Genomic DNA, 19,296 nt, shown 5'->3' on the forward strand with positions numbered 1-19,296 from the left:
ATATCTTCATCAGTGGGCAAAATTCTGTTAGGACTTCTACAAAGGTTTATGCTGAGAAAGATACAGAAAGCTAAGTCCAGAAGGTTATTAACAAAGATTCAGGGCTGAGTCATCTTTTATTAGCCTTCTGAGTTTGAGGCTGAGGAGATTAAGGGCTAATTTTTCAATTCAATAGATTATGCCCAGGCCAAGATCTCCAGTTAAATGAGATTATTTATCTGGGAGATTCCCTCATGAATGGACAGAGGGGTCGGCCCCTCCCAGAGGCTGAGTCCCTCCCAGAGGCTGGGAGTGTTTGAGACTCCGGATCACCCTTCCCCCAGAGATTCCTTTCCGACTCTTCCCCCTAAAATTAAAGGGGACACAATTTACATCATTACAAATTACATTACATTTATATACTACAGTTATTCAATCATTTCCTAATTGATGGGGATCTACTCATTTTCCAATTCTTTTTTTTTTAACCACAAAAAGAACTGCTACAAACATTTTTGCATGTGTGTCCTTTCCCCTTCTTTATGCTTTCTTTGAGACAAAGACCCAGTAGAGACACTGCTGGGTCAAAGGGTATGCAGTTTTATAGATTTTTGGGCGTAGTTCCAACTTAGTCTCCAGAATGATTGGATCAATTCATAACTCCACCAACAATGCATTCATGTCTCAGTTTTCCCACATCCCCTTCAACATTTATCATTATCTTTTCCTGTCATCTTAGACAATTTGAGAAGTGTGAGGTGGTAATTCAGAGTTGTTTTAATTTGAATTTATCTAATCAGTAATAATTTAGAACATTTTTTCATATAACTACAGATGACATTAATTTCATCATCTGATAATTGTCTCTTCATATCCTTTGACCCTTTATCAATTGGGGAATGACTTGTATTTTTATAAATTTGACACAGTTCTTTATGACTTTTATCAGAAACATTAGCTGTAAAGATTTTTGCCCCAACTTTGTACTTCTCTTTTAATCTTGTTTCTGTTGATTTTGTTTGTGCCAAAACACATTTTAATTTAATGTAATCAAAGTTGTCCATTTTTCCTTTCACAATGTTCTCTAATTCTTATTTGATCATAAATTCCTCCTTTCTCCAAAGATTTTCATGATAGATAAATTATCCCCTGTTCTCCTCATTTGCTTATGGTATTACACTTTATTCTCATTGTGTACCTTGTTTTGGTGTGGGGTGTGAGATGTAGATCTAGGCCAAATTTCTGACATATTATTTTCCAGTTTTCTCTGCAATTTTTGTCAAATAATGAATTCTTATCCTAGAAGCTGGAATTTGGAGGTTTATTCAAATAATAGATTACTAGAGGCCCTGATTATTGTTTCACATATATCTATTCTATTCCACTGATCCACCATTACATTTCTTAGCCAGTACCAAATGGTTTTGATGACTGCTGCTTTATAATACAGTTTGGTACTGCGGAGCCACCATTCTTTGTACTTTTTTTTTTTTTATTATTATTATTATTAATTCCCTTGCTATTCTTGACCTTTTTTTGTCATTTTTTTCTAGCTCAATAAAATAATTTTTTGGCAGTTTGATTAGTATGGAACTGAACAAGTAAATCAATTTAGAGCAGAATTGTCATTTTTATTATATTAACTGGGCCTACCCATGTGCAATTGAAATTTTTCCAATTATTTAGATCTGACTTTATTTGTGTGAGAAGTGTTTTGTAATTATGTTCATATATTTCTTGGGTTTATATTGGCAGGTAGACACCCAAATATTTTATTTTGTCTATATTTATTTTAAATGTAATTTCTCTTTCTATCTCTTGCTGATGAGCTTTGTCAGTAATATATAGAAACACTGATAATTTGTGTGAGTTTATTTTATATCCTGAAACTTTGCTAACATTGTTAATTGTTTCCAGTAGGTTTTTGGATCATTTTCTAGGATTCTCTAAATAGATCATCTTATCATCTACAAAGAATGAGTTTTATTTCCTCATTGCCTATTCTAATTCCTTTAATTTCTTTATTTTTCCTTATGGCTAAAGCAAAAATTTTCAATACAATGTTGAATAATAATGATGATAACAGGCATCCTTGTTTTCACCCTTGATCTTCTTGGGAATGCATCCAGCTTTTCTCTATTACAAATAATGCTTGCTATTGGTTTTAAATAGATATTGCTTATTATTTTAAGGAAAGTTCGCTTTATCCTTTTTTTTTTTTTTTTTTTTTTGGTTGAGGCAATTGGGGTTAAGTGACTTGCCCAAGATCAAGTGTCTGAGGCCAGATTTGAATTCAGGTCCTCCTGACTTCAGAGCTGGTACTCTATCCACTGCCCCATCCCTGTGTTTTTTAATATTTTTAATAGAAATGGATGTTACATTTTGCCAAAAGTTTTTTTTTATATCTATTGATATTATCATATGATTTCTATTGATTTTTTTTTATTGATATAGTCGATTATGGTAATAGTTTTGCTGATTTTGAATCAGCCCTGCATTACTGGTATAAATCCCACTTGGTCATAGGGTATTATTTTGCTGATAAGTTGCTGTAATTTTTTACTAATATTTTATTTAAAATTTTTGCATCAATATTTATTAGGGAGGTTGGTCTACAATTTTTCTACATAATCTAAATTGATCCGTTAATTCAGGTCTCCTTAAGAATAACTTCTGAAATTTCTGGTGGTGATCTGGTCCTGAATTACCCTTCTATTTCTATAAACAACCTCCCCTCAACTCAGTCATTTCTTTGATTTTTTGTTGTTGAGAACACAATATTGATTGCGTTAATGTGGGTGTCATCCATGGAGAATCTTTTTTTTTTTTTAATTTTTATTTTTTATTTAATGATTACTTTATATTGACAACATTATTCCTTGCACTCGTTTCTTTTCCGATTTTTTTTCCCCCTCCCTCCCTCTACCCCCTCCCCTAGATGGCAAGCAGTCCTTTATATGTTGGATATGTTGCAGTATATCATGGAGAATCTTTTTATTTTACACTTTGACCTCAATTATTTCATAGATTCCTTCAGAAAGCAAAACACTTTTGATTACATTCAACAAACCTGGTTATGTGTCCCTCTTTTCAGCCTCTACTGCTGTTTGTCAAAGTGATTATTGTTCCAAAAGTATTTCTGTAGGTTTATGATCTGTTTATGATAAAGCATGTCAAGTCAATCTCCTTCCTTCTGTTTGGTGAGAAAGTGTTAGCTTTTCTAAATCTGCCTTAGGTTTATGGTTCCATATTTCAATATTATTATGTATCTCTAAGAAGCTGTAGCATGTGCAACAGCTATATTCTGGTAAAACTACCTTGGCAGAAAGGCTAAATCAGGTTGAGGATAACTGACATATTTGAAATATTATGATGAGTTAAAGCTATGTTTACCCCAAGGATGACTTCCTCCAGTGGAATATGTAGTTGAGAACACTTTGTTTCAGTGGCCATGAAAGTGGCTGAAGCAGATGCTATGAAGAGCTTAGAGCTTAGTAAGATACTGAAAATGTCAGGGTCATCTACTGCTTTCTGACCATCTTCAGGGATTTTGATTTTTGTCCACTAGACTTTGGGGACTTTGGAAGAGAGAGTGAGGTTGATGATATTGCTCAACCCTGACTTATTTAAATCTGTGAGTCAAGGTATCACCTGTAATGTCATTGGTCCTCTTTGAAAATGAAGGATGAACAACAGCATTATATGAAATATTGTTAACATATTTTTAAAATCTGCTGTAGTCCATTTTATGATTCTAAAAGGTTATATTAAGATTTATATTATATAGGTCTTTGATTTAAAGTTGTTCTTTGCATTGAGCTTTGATCTCAGGATATTAATAAGCTTCTTAACATATTTGACCATGGTCTTCTCTTTGATATCTTTATGTAGGATTTATCTTGCCTGGAAGAGGCCAAAGTATTTGTAGTTGTTGCCTTCATCTTTTCATTCAATATGGTCTTTGAATTAAAGTTAGAATATTCAGTCTCTTTTTTATTTGGTATTTGTTCAGAATTTTCCATTTAGGCATCTAAATGACATGTGATACCATTGGAGAAAGATTCCATGGGATGAAAGAGGATTTAATGTCTTTTTTAGAGAAGTCAAATAGTTGTAATTCATGTGTATTAAATAATTAATAAGTTATTTTCATTAAATTCCTATTTAAATTATATGCCACATTTAGTGTTTTTTTTTTTTTTTTTTAAGGAGAAATAATAATGGATTTGAGGCAAGGCAGAACTATAACGGTCTTAAACTACTTTCAAAAAATTGTCCTCAATATCATGTAGTTGATGTTTGAAATAGAAAACAGCTTTCTACTTGAATGTCAAATTATCTAGTGTTTTCACAATACTTGGCTCTGTTTTACATACTTTCAATACATAAACAAGCCACAACTATGGAATTAAATCAAAGGTTTTGCAATTATCAACAAAGATAACATAAATGTTATAGAACTTACTGGCAATTTTTTCAAAAATTACTGAATAATCTAAAAGTTGTTCTTTGTACCTTGTAATATAGGGCACATTCTTTTTTTTTTTTTCTCAAACAATATATTGTTGTCTTGTATTATAGAGATCTTTTTAGTGATGTAGGATGTAAATGCTTTCTATGCAATAGATAAAACTTATTTGGCCTTTACTGGTCACCAGTATTCTCTTTTGGCAATACATATATGATTCATTCTATTGGAAAAGGTTGGATCAGTCTTAACTAAGAGGAATCCAGAAAAGTGACTTGCTAGTAATTTATGTACCACTGTGTACTGTTTGGGCCTGTAATTCTCTTGCCCAGTTCCAATGCTTTCCAGTTGTGCAGAAAGGTAGAATTCTAGTCAAATCCTTTGATGTAACTGCTCTCTTATTCATCATATTAATAGCTTACTGACTTTCTGTTTTTCATTTGATTCAGCTTGCATTTTTGTTGTTGTTGTTGCTGTATTGGAGACAGTTGATGATGTAAGACATTGGGTCTAGAGTCAGGAAGACCTAACTTCAAATTTGACCTTAGATACTTATTGGCTTGTAATCTGGGAAGGTCACACTTGACCTCCAGTTGCCTCAATTTCCTTAACTGTAAGTGGGGATAATAATAGTGCTTATCTCCCAGGGCTATCATGAGAATTAAATGAGATAATATTTGTCAAGTGCTTAATAGAGTGCTTGGTACATAGTAGCTTTTATACAACTGTTTATGCCTTCCTTCTCCCTTGGCCTTTTTGCAGTCATATAAATAACCAGACATTTTTTACATTTTCCTTCTTTGAGGATTATCTCTTGCTTTTTATTTTATTTTTTATTTTTGGCTACTCAAGACTTTGTAATAAAGTTTTGATTGATTTTATTTTAAATTTACTTTTTTATTTGTGAACAAATATGTTCACATAAATGTTAACAAATATGGACATTTCAGCATACAAAGAAAAAACCCAAAATGTGATACATATATAAAACTGTGATCTCCTAATATGGATACTTTGGTTTTTTTCTAATTCATAAATTTTGGAGTTTTTTTATAATTCATATCTAACATGGTAGTTCCAACATTTCCTTGTGCAGCACCTACTTTGTGAGACTTAAACATATTTTCTCTATTTTTTTTATTAAAGCTTTTTATTTTCAAAACATATGCATAGATAATTTTCAATATTCACCCTTGCAAAATCTTGTGTTCCAAATTATTTTCCCTCCCTTCTCCCCCATCCAATATTTGTTAAACATAAACATACATTCTCAAAGCAGGCATTTACTTTCTTCTGAAATTCTCTTTGCTCTTCCTGATAAGAAATCTGTCTAATCACACAAAACAAATCCATCCACACATTTGCAAAAGAAGGGAATCTAGCAGGAACAAATCTCTCTCTTTTTTTTTAAAATAACTTTTTATTGATAGAACGCATGCCAGGGTAATTTTTTACAGCATTATCCCTTGCATTCACTTCTGTTCCGATTTTTCTCCTCCCTCCCACCACCCCCTCCCCCGAGATGGCAAGCAGTCCTTTACATGCTGAATGGGTTACAGTATATCCTGGATACAATATATGTGTGCAGAACCGAACAGTTTTCTTGTTGCACAGGGAGAATTGAATTCAGAAGGTATAAATAACCCGGGAAGAAAAACAAAAATGCAAGCAGTTTATATTCATTTCCCAGTGTTCTTTCTCTGGGTGTAGCTGCTTCTGTCCATCTTTGATCAATTAAAGCTCTCTTTATCGAAGAGATCCACTTCCATCAGAATACGTCCTCAAACAGTATCATTGTTGAGGTATATAATGATCTCCTGGTTCTGCTCATTTCACTTAGCATCAGTTCATGTAAGTCTCGCCAGTCCTCTCTGTATTCATCCTGCTGGTCATTCCTTACAGAACAGTAATATTCCATAACATTGATATACCACAATTTACTCAACCATTCTCCAATTGATGGACATCCTTTCATTTTCCAGCTTCTAGCCACTACAAACAGGACTGCCACATACATTTTGGCACATACAGGTCCCTTTCCTTTCTTTAGTATCTCTTTGGGGTATAAGCCCAGTAGAAACACTAGCAGGAACAAATCTCAAAAAATTTCTATACAACAGTGATTTTTAAAACTATTTGGTGCTAGTTAAAAAAATAAAAAACTTAAGCAATGAAACATATCAGACTCAAAAGATACAGAAGAAAATGGATTTAGTCATACAATATTTGACATATCCCAGATCTCTTAACTACTGGTAGAAGGAATCACTATTCCTTCTACTCCTTCTATACCACCATTCTAATTCCTTTCTGTTGACCAAAAACTTGGAAAGCAAGAGCAGTCTTGTGGGAAATAGGTTTACAATAACATCTCATAACAATAATTTCCAACTGGTCTAATAAAAAATCATATCATAAATAAATTAGAATAAGGAGGAAAGAGATATCTTTCACAGCTATGGATAGTGTTAGAATTCTTGACCAAACAAAGGTTAGAGGTAATAAAAGGAGGTAGAATGGGAACTTCTCAATGCAGTTAAAATTACTAGGAACAATTAAATGGAAAAATAAATATTTTTAGCAAATTTCTCTGATACAGAGCTGATATCTAAGATACAGATGGAATTGATTTAAAATATGTAAGGATAAACATCATTCTCCAGTAGATAAACAGTTAAAGGATATAAATAAGCATTTCTGGACAGAAGAAATCAACAACCATATTTTTACTCTTGGAAGCCCAAAGTGAGCTCCTTGAGAGCAAGGACTACAATATTTTAAAGGAATCGAACTCTGAAAGACTTAATAACTCTGATAAATCAGAAGCATAGAAGCCTATTGGTGACACATATCTCCCATCTCTTGACAGAGAGATGATAAATTAGAAGTTCAGAAGAAGACATAGATTTTCTTTCACAGGCAAAGTATAATCTATTTTTGCAAGGTTATAATAATAAGTGTTAAGTGTCTGAGACCAGATTTGAATTTAGGTCCTCTTGATTCCAGGGTTGGTGCTCTATCTACTGTGCCCTCTAGCTGGCCCATGTCATCTGTTTTGCTTTATTATTTGCAATTATTTGTTATAAAAGATAACATTTGTTTGTTTGAACAAGGAAAATCCATGCTTATGGAGAGAGAGTAATGAATATCATAAAAAAGAAAAAGAAGTCTTAAGGAAACATTTATTATAAAACACACCGAAGAGAGCAGAAGGCATTGAAAAAAAGAGACAGGCAAATAGGGCAGAATTAGAATTACTATGTTAATTTATTAAATATTGGGGAAAAAAACTCTCTATAGATGGAATTCATGGTCTCACATGAAATTCTTTTCTCCTGCTCTTCATGTCACAGGCACAATTGTATCTCTTGGTGTCTATCAAGTACATATAAGAAAAAAAAATCTAAAAGGTGATTTGACTGGATCTCTGGGAAGGTCAATCCTAGGTATATGACTTTAGAAAAAAATCTACATATAATCTATAATTAAGTCCTTGAAACAGATGATATTTTTGAAAAAGAGAAAAAGGACAAAGCCGGATCTTTACACGCCATGTCCCTTCCAGTTCCAAAATTCCAACTGATTCTGTGGTCTTACAAGTTATCATCTTGGCAGATTGCTTTATAGGTGTCAACCACTAGATGTCACTGTAAGATGAGTGAAATAACACTGTGACCTCCAGGGTAAAAGCAAAAATGGAAGTGGAAAACGTTGGTCTTCTGTGGCTCCTCTCTTGGATGCTTCTATCCGAAGTTGCTCTTTGGCCGCCCAGGAGGTCCCCACACTTTGGGCCGCCCATCAGGCCAGCCCTTTCTGATAACATGATTGATTTTGCTTTTTCATTGGCACTTCGATGTTGATGAGATCATAGCATTTGGAACAAAAAGGGATGCTAGATGCTCACAAGTCCAGCCCCACCATTCCCATTTTTTCAAATGAAGTGAGGTCCCCACAGATGAAATGACGGTGTGAAATGAAATTATAATAGTAATAAGTGGCAGGACCACTTTTTATTATACCACTTGGATCTGGGTATCTCCACTTTGAATCCAACTCTTTTCCACCATACTTGCCTCTAGAGAAGCTTAGATATTAATCAACTAAAGGGAATTCATCACAGTATAGAAGTACTGGCTTCAAAATGCAATGGTTACATCTAGGGATATAGGTATGCAGGGATTCCTAGAGTCTTATAGCTTAGATGTGCAAAAATAAAAGTGCATTCACTGACCCTCTTATCAGGGATACTATTATCAGTGTACTGTAATATTTAGTCTATGAAAATCCTATCTAACAATGTCACATGTCCACTCTACTACTGAGTGGTTTCTTATTCCTTCCCTCTTTTAATTATTTCCTAAATACTTCATTATATAATGTCTTTATTATGTAAATTTATTATAAATATGATATATTATAATTAATTATATATTATATGTTTACATATATATATAATAAGTATAATATAAATTATATATATTTGTTTATGTGTTGTCTCTCTCCCTCCTTTCCATTTTAAGCTCCTTGGAGGGCAAGGGTTGTCTTTTTGCCTCTTTGTATATGCCCAGAGCTTAGCGCGTACCTGGTATACAGTAAGTGCTTAATGTTGATTGATTGATTAATATTTCTCTTGGTCTAACAATCAGAACTGCTGATGAGCACCCTAACTGGATTTAGTCTTGGGGGAAACCTGATCATTTACATTAATGGTCAGACTTCTCATTCTTATACTGTTTGGCTCATTATACTCCCACTCTGGTACCTTGGGGGAAAATTACTTAAAGCTCAGATTTTATCTCATGTATAAGATCTCTTAAAAGGAAAAGATAGAAAGGTGTTAATTAAAATCATTTATGGTACAAGTATTTATTTTCTCTCCACAAAAGAAATGCTAAATACAAAAAGATCTCACTCCTGCATGTTGACAGAAACTTAAATGAGAATATATGACAACTAGTTATACTTTCCCAAGTGAAAATTAAATATTGAAACAAAAAACAGGTTGTAGGACTGTTGAAGAAGTTTTTATGTTTCTCTTTGCTTTTGAATTGTCTAAAAAATTCTCTCCAGGTCCATGTCTTCTGGCAGGTCATGTCAGGGCTGTGAACTTCCCTGGCCTATGGTCATCTTCTCTAAGAAGTGCTGGAGAACTAGCCAAGTACAAGAAACACAGAGGACTAGAAATTATGGATACAACTTAGAAGTTAGACAATTTCCCATCATTCCCCAAAATATTCTTCTGACTTTTAACCTAGAGCAAGAACTCTTTACTATATCAAGATAGTGAAATCTAAGTTCTGATAAAATCCAAATTCTTTTGGGAAGCCAAGTCTCAAAGTTGGGGTTGAATGGAAAGTGATGAGCCATTTCCTCAAAAAAATATACTTAACAATGTTTCTATTTGAATAATTTCCCTTAGAAAGTTTCTAGCTGTTGCTATTAAATATGACATTTATCTTGCTGTCCCTCAACTTATACTTAGCTTATATGTTTCAGTAAGAAACTGGAATGCAGGCTATTATGTATTCGATTTGAATCCCTCCAGTCTGAGCTTTTAGTTCCAGACCAAACATTCATCTGGCCTCACAATAATCAATGGACTTCCATTCTGGTCCTTATGGTTTGACTATATTACTGAGTCACTATCAATTAACACATGCCTACCAACTCAGCTCAATTCACCTAAAATATCAATTTCCTCATTCAGTATATATTGACACATTCTAGGCAAGAGAGTATAAGCAGAGATAAGTAATTGAAACAGAGATAAACAATCAGCCTAAGAATTAGCATGCATTTTCAAGTCTTTTGATAAAAAATTGATTATTAAATAATTCCTTTACTAGAGTCTTGAGACCTCTTTGTGGAAGGGAAAGTAGTCTAAGGAGGTACTACCAACTTGTAAAAATTTTGATAATAAGTTACTATGGTTTACATTTGGTGATCAGGTTCCTCATCGAAAATGAACCTTTGTTTGGCTACTAGGTGATAATTTTTTTTCAGTCACAGGGACAAAGGAATGCTATCTTCCAAGGTGTGGAAATAGTTACATTGGAGTCAGACAAAGGAGTACCAACACAATTAAGAATCTTGGTTTATTGAAATTTTAAACAACTAGAACTTAGGTAACTTTCTTTAAAATTTTTTTATTATTATAAACTTGATACACAACTGCAAATCTGGACATATTCATAATACAGACCAAGAGAATTGTATATGAAACTTGAATTTCTATCATATACAACTTGAATTTTTAAAAAAGTAAATGTAAAAGTAGCTTTAATAGCCTTTCTTACATAGACCATAGATAGTATTGCTATGTTTTTTAAGAGGCTCTAGAGTTTAAATAGTGACGGTCTAACTGTCATTGAGAGAGAGAGAAAAAAAAAGAGAGAGAGAGATTAAGAGAAACTGCTTATAATAAAATGTGTTTCTCCAGTTTATTAATTAAGCAATATTTAATAATATAGAATAAGGGCTCAGAGCTAATTTTTTGAATGAGAAAAATGTTGTAATTTTAGAAATGAATGTGGAAATGTAAAAACACATCCTTGAATTATTTTAAAACTTGAAATGATGAGAATGAATGTGGAAACAAATCAAGCAACAGGTTGAGGTGAAGTTTGACCCTGAATCAAAATCCTGTTACATATATATTAAACATAGTCATTCCAATAATTCTCTGCTTGCATATGTCCTCTTTTTTAAACTACCTTCTGGTTTCTTTTGTATATTTTTAAATGATTCATTTTAATTTCATCTTATTCTCTCTTATATACATTTATGGCTCCACTCTCTGTGTCCCCTCCTTTCTCCCAAATAAAAGCCCTTCTTTGTAATAAATAAATGCAGTTAATTTTAAAAAAATCCATTTATTGGTAGTGTCTGACAATCTATGTCTTATTCTGTACCTCTAAGCCAAGGGGCATCAAATTATCCAATCAAGTCCCTTTTTCTAAGACTTGTGAACTAAAGACTAAAATAAACAAAACTCTTAAATATAAAAGGCTTTTTATCTTTTTATTAGAAGGGGCTTAGATAAATGGAGAGGGCAAGACCAAATAAGTGACTTGCCCAGGATCACTTGATACGAGTGTCAAGTATCCTGACTCCAGGGCTGGTGCTCTATCCACTGAGATACCTCACTGCCACCTTTTAAAATTGTATTTAAATCTGGTGATAGGCTGGATTTGGCCTTCAGGGTATAATTTCTTAACCTCTTCTCCAACACTTCACCTCTCTGACAAGAAGTAGGAAGCATGATTCTTCATCAGTCTCCTGGAATTATGGTTGGTTCTTGCACTGATCAGAGTTTTTAGTCTTTCAAAGTTTTCCCCTTTAAAATGCTGATGTTATTGTATAAATTATTTTCCTAGTTCTGCTCACATAATTCCACATTCAAATCGATCATGCCAAGGAGGATGCAGTAATTGTAACCAAGAAGTAGTGATATACAGCTGGCTATTGGGAGTTATGAATACCCAGAAAAGAGAAGTCTTGCTGTACTGATACAAAGCATTTGACACTGACACTTAGTTATCCCTCTCTTTGGAGTGTGAGTTTTGCAGTGATTTGCTTATGGAAAATTTAAATACTTAAGCATCACTGCATGAATCTGTGGAAAATTGTATTACTTTATGAATGGCAGCTGATAACTATTTGATTTCTTGAACCCTATTATTTATTTTGTTATTCTGTCCCAATTAAAGACTTTCTTATTTAGAGAGAGAGAGAGAGACAGAGAGAAAGAGAGAGAGACAGAGACACAGAGACACAGAGAGTGAAACATTCAGACACAGACAGAGAGACAGACAGACAGACACAGAGACAGAGAGACAGAGAGACAGAGAAAGAGACATAGGTGGGAGGAGAGAAACTACAGCTTGAATGAATAGCAGTATCTGTAGAATGTATTATTTCATAGGCTAGGGAAAATCATATAATCAACAGTACTTCTCCTTGGGGTCTTAAAGAATGATGCTTATGGGCAATTTCACATTGGGGTATAATGCCAACTATTTACCTATTTCTATTTTTTAATTGTTCCTTTCCTGTCAATCGAAGCAAGCACACACATTTCTATCCTCACTTTCCCATTGGTCTCAAATTATATGCTGTTACCAGGAGGATGTCAGTTTTTAAAATCAACTAATTGACTCTTAGGTTAACTCTTAGATTTCAGTCCTCCTTCAATCTGCATTTTATGAGATGTTTAAATAAAAACATTCTGGAAAAAAAATCTAGAACTAACATATATCTTGACCTCTCTCAGGTCAAATCACTAAAATTTAAAAAAAAATTCTGTTAGATAAAAGGCACTTCAGTCTTAAATGAGATCTAGAAGCCATTTATTAAGAAGCAGTGACCCCTGGATTGGCCAGCTATCTTTTTAATAAAACTTGGAGCAAATTTTGCCTGAAGGAAAGTGATTTTAGGAAAAATCTTGCCTGAAGGAAAGTGACAATTCTAAAATAGAAAACTTTATCTTTTACATTTACTGTGTAACCTGGTAATATTTTAGCAGTCATGACTCATTTATCACATATCTTAGGTTCTAAGGAACTACTGAGAAGAAAAATAAAATTGACTTCATCCCCTTTAAAAGAACTCATTTGATGCAAGATTTTATGGTAATAAGAACAAATTGCTCTTCCCTTTCCCTCAAGCCAGAGGAAGACCCCGATTCCCAGCTCCTGCTTTCCATAATTCCCTTTAGATATACTAAATTAGAGATCTATCTAATGATTTCACACCTATATCTTTAAATTTCATCTTTTTTTTTCCCCTTCATTTTCGCTTAACAGTGACAGAGACCTCTCATCTCTGTGAACTCAGCATAGTGTATCTTTTTTCTAGAGTTACTTTGCTTTCCCCCTCCTTTAGAATGGGAGGCTTAGTTTATCAGGGAAGTTCAGGCTGCAAATCACAGGGTCTGTGCAGCTTCTCAGTAACTCTAAGAGAGTGCTGCATTCTCATAATCTTCCTTAAACATCAGGGCAATTTCTTTGTTTTTTCTTCCAGCACTTGCTCAGATCATAATTTAAAACTCCTTTTACATTTTTTCTTAATCTTCATGGCTTTCTAGAATTAAGCCTTCTTAATAATATTCTTCCAAAGTATATGCTCCCCTTTTTGATCACTTGGAAATGTTTTACTTCTTCTTCTTTTTTTTTTTTTTGTGCATGCTCTTTAAAAATATCCAAGATCATCAAATTGCATGGCTATGTCAATTTCTTTAGAAATCTTTTCTTTTTCACTGGGTTTGATGCTTAGATGAATCTGTGATTTTATCAATGTGGGCACTTACTCCAAAAGAATAAATTAAATCTCAGCCATATTGTCTAGTTCTCTGTACAGAAAATGTACATACCACATTGATGATTGATAAGATTTTAGTATCTTCTTCCATTAGATTTTTACAATTTTATATAAGTAAAAATAGTGTTGCCAGTCAATCAACTAGCTTCTACTATGTGCCAGGTATTGTATCAAGAATTGGAGATACCAAGGCAAATGATAATTACTACTCCCAAATATTTCTAGTTTAAAAGAAAAGACAAGATACAAATATCTATTTACAAACAAGATATATATAGAATGAAATGAAAATGTCAATAGAAGTATATCTGTCACAGATAAGTGATATTGAAATCACTCCTAAAATGGTAGCCAGTCATTTCTTGTCAATTAATAAATAATTAATTTAAATTTTTGGTGGTGTAATTTAGTGCTTAATATACCTAGCATTCTACCAACCACCACTCTTTTCTTGAAGACAGTATTTATTATATACAGAAATACCAATAGATTTATGTATACTATATAAGCTTTGGTTTTTCATTTCTTACACCTCAGCCATACCTTTTAATATATTTTTTGTCATCTTCTATGCCTACTTTTGCATTAAACCACTAAATATTAAGATGCATGTTAATTTAATTTGGAGTGTAGTATCAAATTATTCATAGAATTCTCTACCTTTTTATCTTCTGTAACGGATGTAAAATGAAGGGGCTGGAATAATTGACCTTTCCAATTTTAAATCTATGATCCTGTGATCACATGGTGGTGTTCAAAGTATAATGATTTTCAGGGGCATAGACTGTACTCAGGGAAGACTAGTATTTTTGGGATGAGGACTGTTAAATCCTTTATAGGCCTGCTTTCCATCTTTGATGTCCACCTGATTCACCCAACTCTCACCTGTGGCTCCAGGAAGCTGTGTCACGCACAGTGGGCATACCCTGGCAAACCGTTTTGGCAATCAGGTAAACCAGATTGAGCTGCCACCTAATTTACCTCATCATCTCAACTCCCTTCTATGGACTTCAGTTTTCTCATCTGTAAAATCCACCATCCAATCAAAAAGCATTTATTAAGTGCCTACAATATGTTAGACACTATACCAGTATAATGAAAGTTGGATTGCACTGTACCCCACGAAGCATGTTTGGGAATATTCAGGTTTACATTGAGCTTTGTAAATCCCAGGAAGATGTGGCTCAATGTTGAAGAGCATGTTAGTTTGCATGATGCAGCAAATGCTTGGTGATCTCCTCTACCCCATGACTTCAGAGGTGGGGATAGACTATACCAAAACAGTGTGCCCACACAATAGACTTTAAAAGAAGTGACTCCATCTTCTAGATTTTATATGGCAAGAAATGCTTTCTCTTTGGGAGAACTTATTTCTTATGAGGACTGGGTGCTCTCTCACTCTGGAAGAAATGGCAAACTTCTCACACATGGCAACTAGCTTTGGTGAGCTTGAGACTGGATCTCAAAGTTCTAACTATTTCTGCTTTGTATTACTTTCTTCATCGTAAGTGACTGAACAGCAAATCCCAAAAATGGCATTTCTAGCTTTGGAAGCAACCTTGTGAATTCCAGAGGTTGAAGGACCCTGAGTCTATAAGTTAACAGAAGCCTCTGATATTCATTACAATGCTTCTTGTAGAAGATGACCAATGAGACAGGGAGGAAGAGCCCAGTCCTGCCTGGCTTGCCAAAAAACTAGGGCCGTGAAGAAGTGTTCAATCAAGGTGAAGGTAAAATCCTAAATTGGCAGTTATAAAAAAAAAAAAAACAAAAACAGTTTGTACTTTGATGTTTTAAGACTCAATCATGTAGGAGAATGTGATAGTAGCTAAAAGTTACTATTTGCTTAAATTTTTGTCAGTGTGTACTTGTAAATCTTTTTATATTAAATGTTTCTTTTGAAAAAAACAAACAACTGTTTCCTATCTGATTTCCTTTGTACATTGATATCTCTGTTCTTCTACTTTTAGGGAATATCCAGACATGAGCCAAATTAAACTCAATGATTTTTTTCCTGGTTCTTAAGATGGAGTGACAAAGACTGCCTCATACCTCTCTTTAGAGGTTAAACTCCCCCAGAGATGAGTATGGTTCATGTTACTAAGTCCAGAGTTAGGGATTCTTATTGGAAACACTCCCTTGTCCTACCTCGGCTCAAGAGTGGTTCTATGTGTGTTGTTACACTAAGTAGTAGGAATACAGAAACAGAAATAAAAGTCTCTTTACTCAAGAAACTCATTCTACTAAAGGGGGTTCAACACGTATACATATAAGCAAATACTAAATGGATTATAGAGTGTTGGAAAGGACCTCAGAGTCCATATAGTCCAATCTTTTCATATTATATATGAGAAAACTGGAGTCCATACAGTTTAAATGATTTGCCTGAAGTCATTTGGGTAGTAAATAACAGAATTATAAACAACTATCTTCTGATCCCAGAATCAGTGAATGGTCTTCCTCCTGTAAACTGATGACTCTTTACTAAATAAATATAAAGCAATTAGTGCATTGGTGGCACTTACACTGAGAGAGACCATAAGAGGCCTTTTAAAAGCAATCAAAGGTTCCAAAATACAGAGATGAGGAGAAAAAACATACCAGGCATCAGGAGGGGACAAAAGCTCTGGGTGAAGGTATAGTGAAAGGAGAGGGATGCATGCTGTTGGAGAAAGGCAAAAGAACTTTGGAAGTTTGGCTGGAATATAGGATGTGTGAAGGAAAGTCATGTTCTAGAAAGATTGGCTGGTTAATTGATCAAAGATGGACAGAAGCAGCTACACCCAGAGAAAGAACACTGGAAATGAATATAAACTGCTTGCATTTATGTTTTTCCTCCCGGGTTATTTATACCTTCTGAATCCAATTCTCCCTGTGCAACAAGAAAACTGTTCTGTTCTGCACACATATATTGTATCTAGGATATACTGCAACCCATTCAACATGTAAAGGACTCTTGCCATCTCGGGGAAGGGGTGGAGGGAGGGAGGGGTAAAATCGGAACAGAAATGAATGCAAGGGATAATGCTGTAAAAATTACCCTGGCATGCGTTCTATCAATAAAAAATTATTAAAAAAAAAATAAACTAGGAGCAATGTTTAAAAAAAAAAAGAAAGATTGGCTGGAGCTAGATGGTGATGGGGTTTAAATGCCAAGAGTCAGGGGATGACAATGAAAGCTTTTACAATTTTAAACAATGTTTCTTGGAGAAGATGACCACTGACAGGAGGAAGAGCCCTACTCTGAACCTGGCTTGTGAAAAGGCTTAGACCTTAAGAAAGACAGTATAGATCAGTTGTATCAAACTCAAATAAAAATGGATCCCTGTAGGACACATATTGACTTAGAAAACCACAAGTGAACATTATTATCAAATCTGGCTTCAGACACTTACTAGCTGTGTGAACCGGACAAATCACTTAACCCTATTTACCTCAGTTTCCTTATCTGTTCCCTCTCCTTTTGCTAATTCACCTGTGGAGAAGGAAATGGCAAAACATTCTAATATCTTTGCCAAGAAAATCCCAAATAGGGTCATGAAGAGTTAGCTGTTACTGAACAATAACAACAAATGGTGTATTATATTTTTTTATTAATTTTGTTAAATATTTCCCAGTTACATTTTAATCTGGCTCCAGCTGCCCTTGGGAGTTTTGCAGGATTTGAGTTTGATACTTCTGGGAGAACATGGTATCTCCCTCTGTAAAGGCATATGCCATCAATGCAAGAACAAAGTTGTAATAAATAAATGCAGGAGGATTTAGGGCCCATCCACCATAATTTTGATCTGAATAAGTTTATTATACTAATTACATATATAAACACACATCTGCTTATGTGCATATGTATACAAGTATACATGTTACATATATATCTGTAAGTATATGCATACACACAAATATATATGTATATGAGAAAGATATTGTATTAGGTGACCTTTTAAATAATCTTATGGATTTATTTCTCCCTTCTGGGTTTCAAGTTTCTCAAATCTAAAATAAAGGGGTGCTGAATTAGGTGAAATCTGATGATTTTTCTCACTCTAAGATTCTATTTTCCCTCTCCAGGCTTGAGTTTTCTGAAAAAATGAGGACAGCTAGATAAAATGAGCTTTGAAGTCTTTTCCAGCTCTAAATCTAAGATCCTATGAATGTCTTTGCCCTTTTTGGGGGGCCTGTTTACTAAAAATGAGGGCTAGAAGGTCTTTACAGTTTTTCTTGACTATGAAAATTATAAATAAGCTATGATCACATAAAGATGAGGAAAAATAACTTAGCTATGAAAAACTGTGTGTAGAAATACATCATTCTGGGGGTGTTTTAATACACCATGGAGCAGTGCTTCTATGTCCTATGTGTTTCTGCCCTGGACATTGGTAAGCCTTTATCAAGACTGTCCAGTCCCCAAACAGTATGGGTGGAGCCGCAAATGTTGAACTCTTCTACATGGGTGTTTTGAGAGGGAAATACTTCTCATTCTTAACAGGCAAGAAGGAAAAAAGGCATTTATGAAATGTACACTATGACCCAGACACTGTATTAAGCATTTTACAAATATCATTTCTTTTAATTTCATAACAACCTGGGCAGGGAAATGCTATTATCATCATCCCCATTTTATAAATGGACAAACAGAGATTAATTGACTTCTTCAGGGTCCCTCAGTCAGTGTTTGAGGCTATATTTGAATTCATTTCTTTCTGATTCCAGAACTGATATTATAGCTTCTGTGTCACCAACCTGCCTCTAATACTATGTTAACTACCTAGTACATAGGCTATTTCAACCATTTATTACTCACTTACCTCACACTAAAAAGAGAGACAAGTAGAATTTGGTGAGTTCTTTCAATTTTTTTTAAGCATTTGTTTCAAGCTATGCTTTTGCAAGCCTACAATTTGATTTTACATTTTCATTTTAGCTCTGAGATTTCCCTTACATGGAGATAATAAGATGCATGCTATAACATTGTTCAGTTGCTATTTCTACATTGGACAAATTACTTCTATTGCCAATTAAAAACCCTCTGGACCAGGATAGAGCACCATCTTCTACTAAGGAGACTATCTTTGGGTTTACACAGACAAGGTTAAGACTTGAGGGAATCTATCTTCTAAAGAGAGGAGACAAGGTCTTTTTCATTTATGCTAGTTTATTATGTTCCCATTCCAGAGTAGAACTTTTGGGGTAATCTTTTAAATATAGTTTAGATTTGTCTCATGACTGTGACCTCCCTTGAAGGAATTAACAGGTTACTTCTGAAAAGATGCCCAATGTATGAGGGAGATAAGACCTAGCAAAATTTTCCACTTTATTTATTTTCCACCACTACAGAAAAACACTGAAGAACATGACTTATTTAACAGGATGCTTTAGTAACTAAAGGTCTGCATGTTATGCAGCATATATTACAGACATGTCTCAGCAGTACATATATGTCATATAATACAAACAAGCATAATAACAAAAATGATTTCAATGATAATAACATTGGTTACTGTTCAGTCATTTTTAAGTTGTGTCTGACTCTA

This window comes from Antechinus flavipes, chromosome 1, assembly GCF_016432865.1.
Source record: "Antechinus flavipes isolate AdamAnt ecotype Samford, QLD, Australia chromosome 1, AdamAnt_v2, whole genome shotgun sequence".
Classification (NCBI taxonomy): Eukaryota; Metazoa; Chordata; class Mammalia; order Dasyuromorphia; family Dasyuridae; genus Antechinus; species Antechinus flavipes.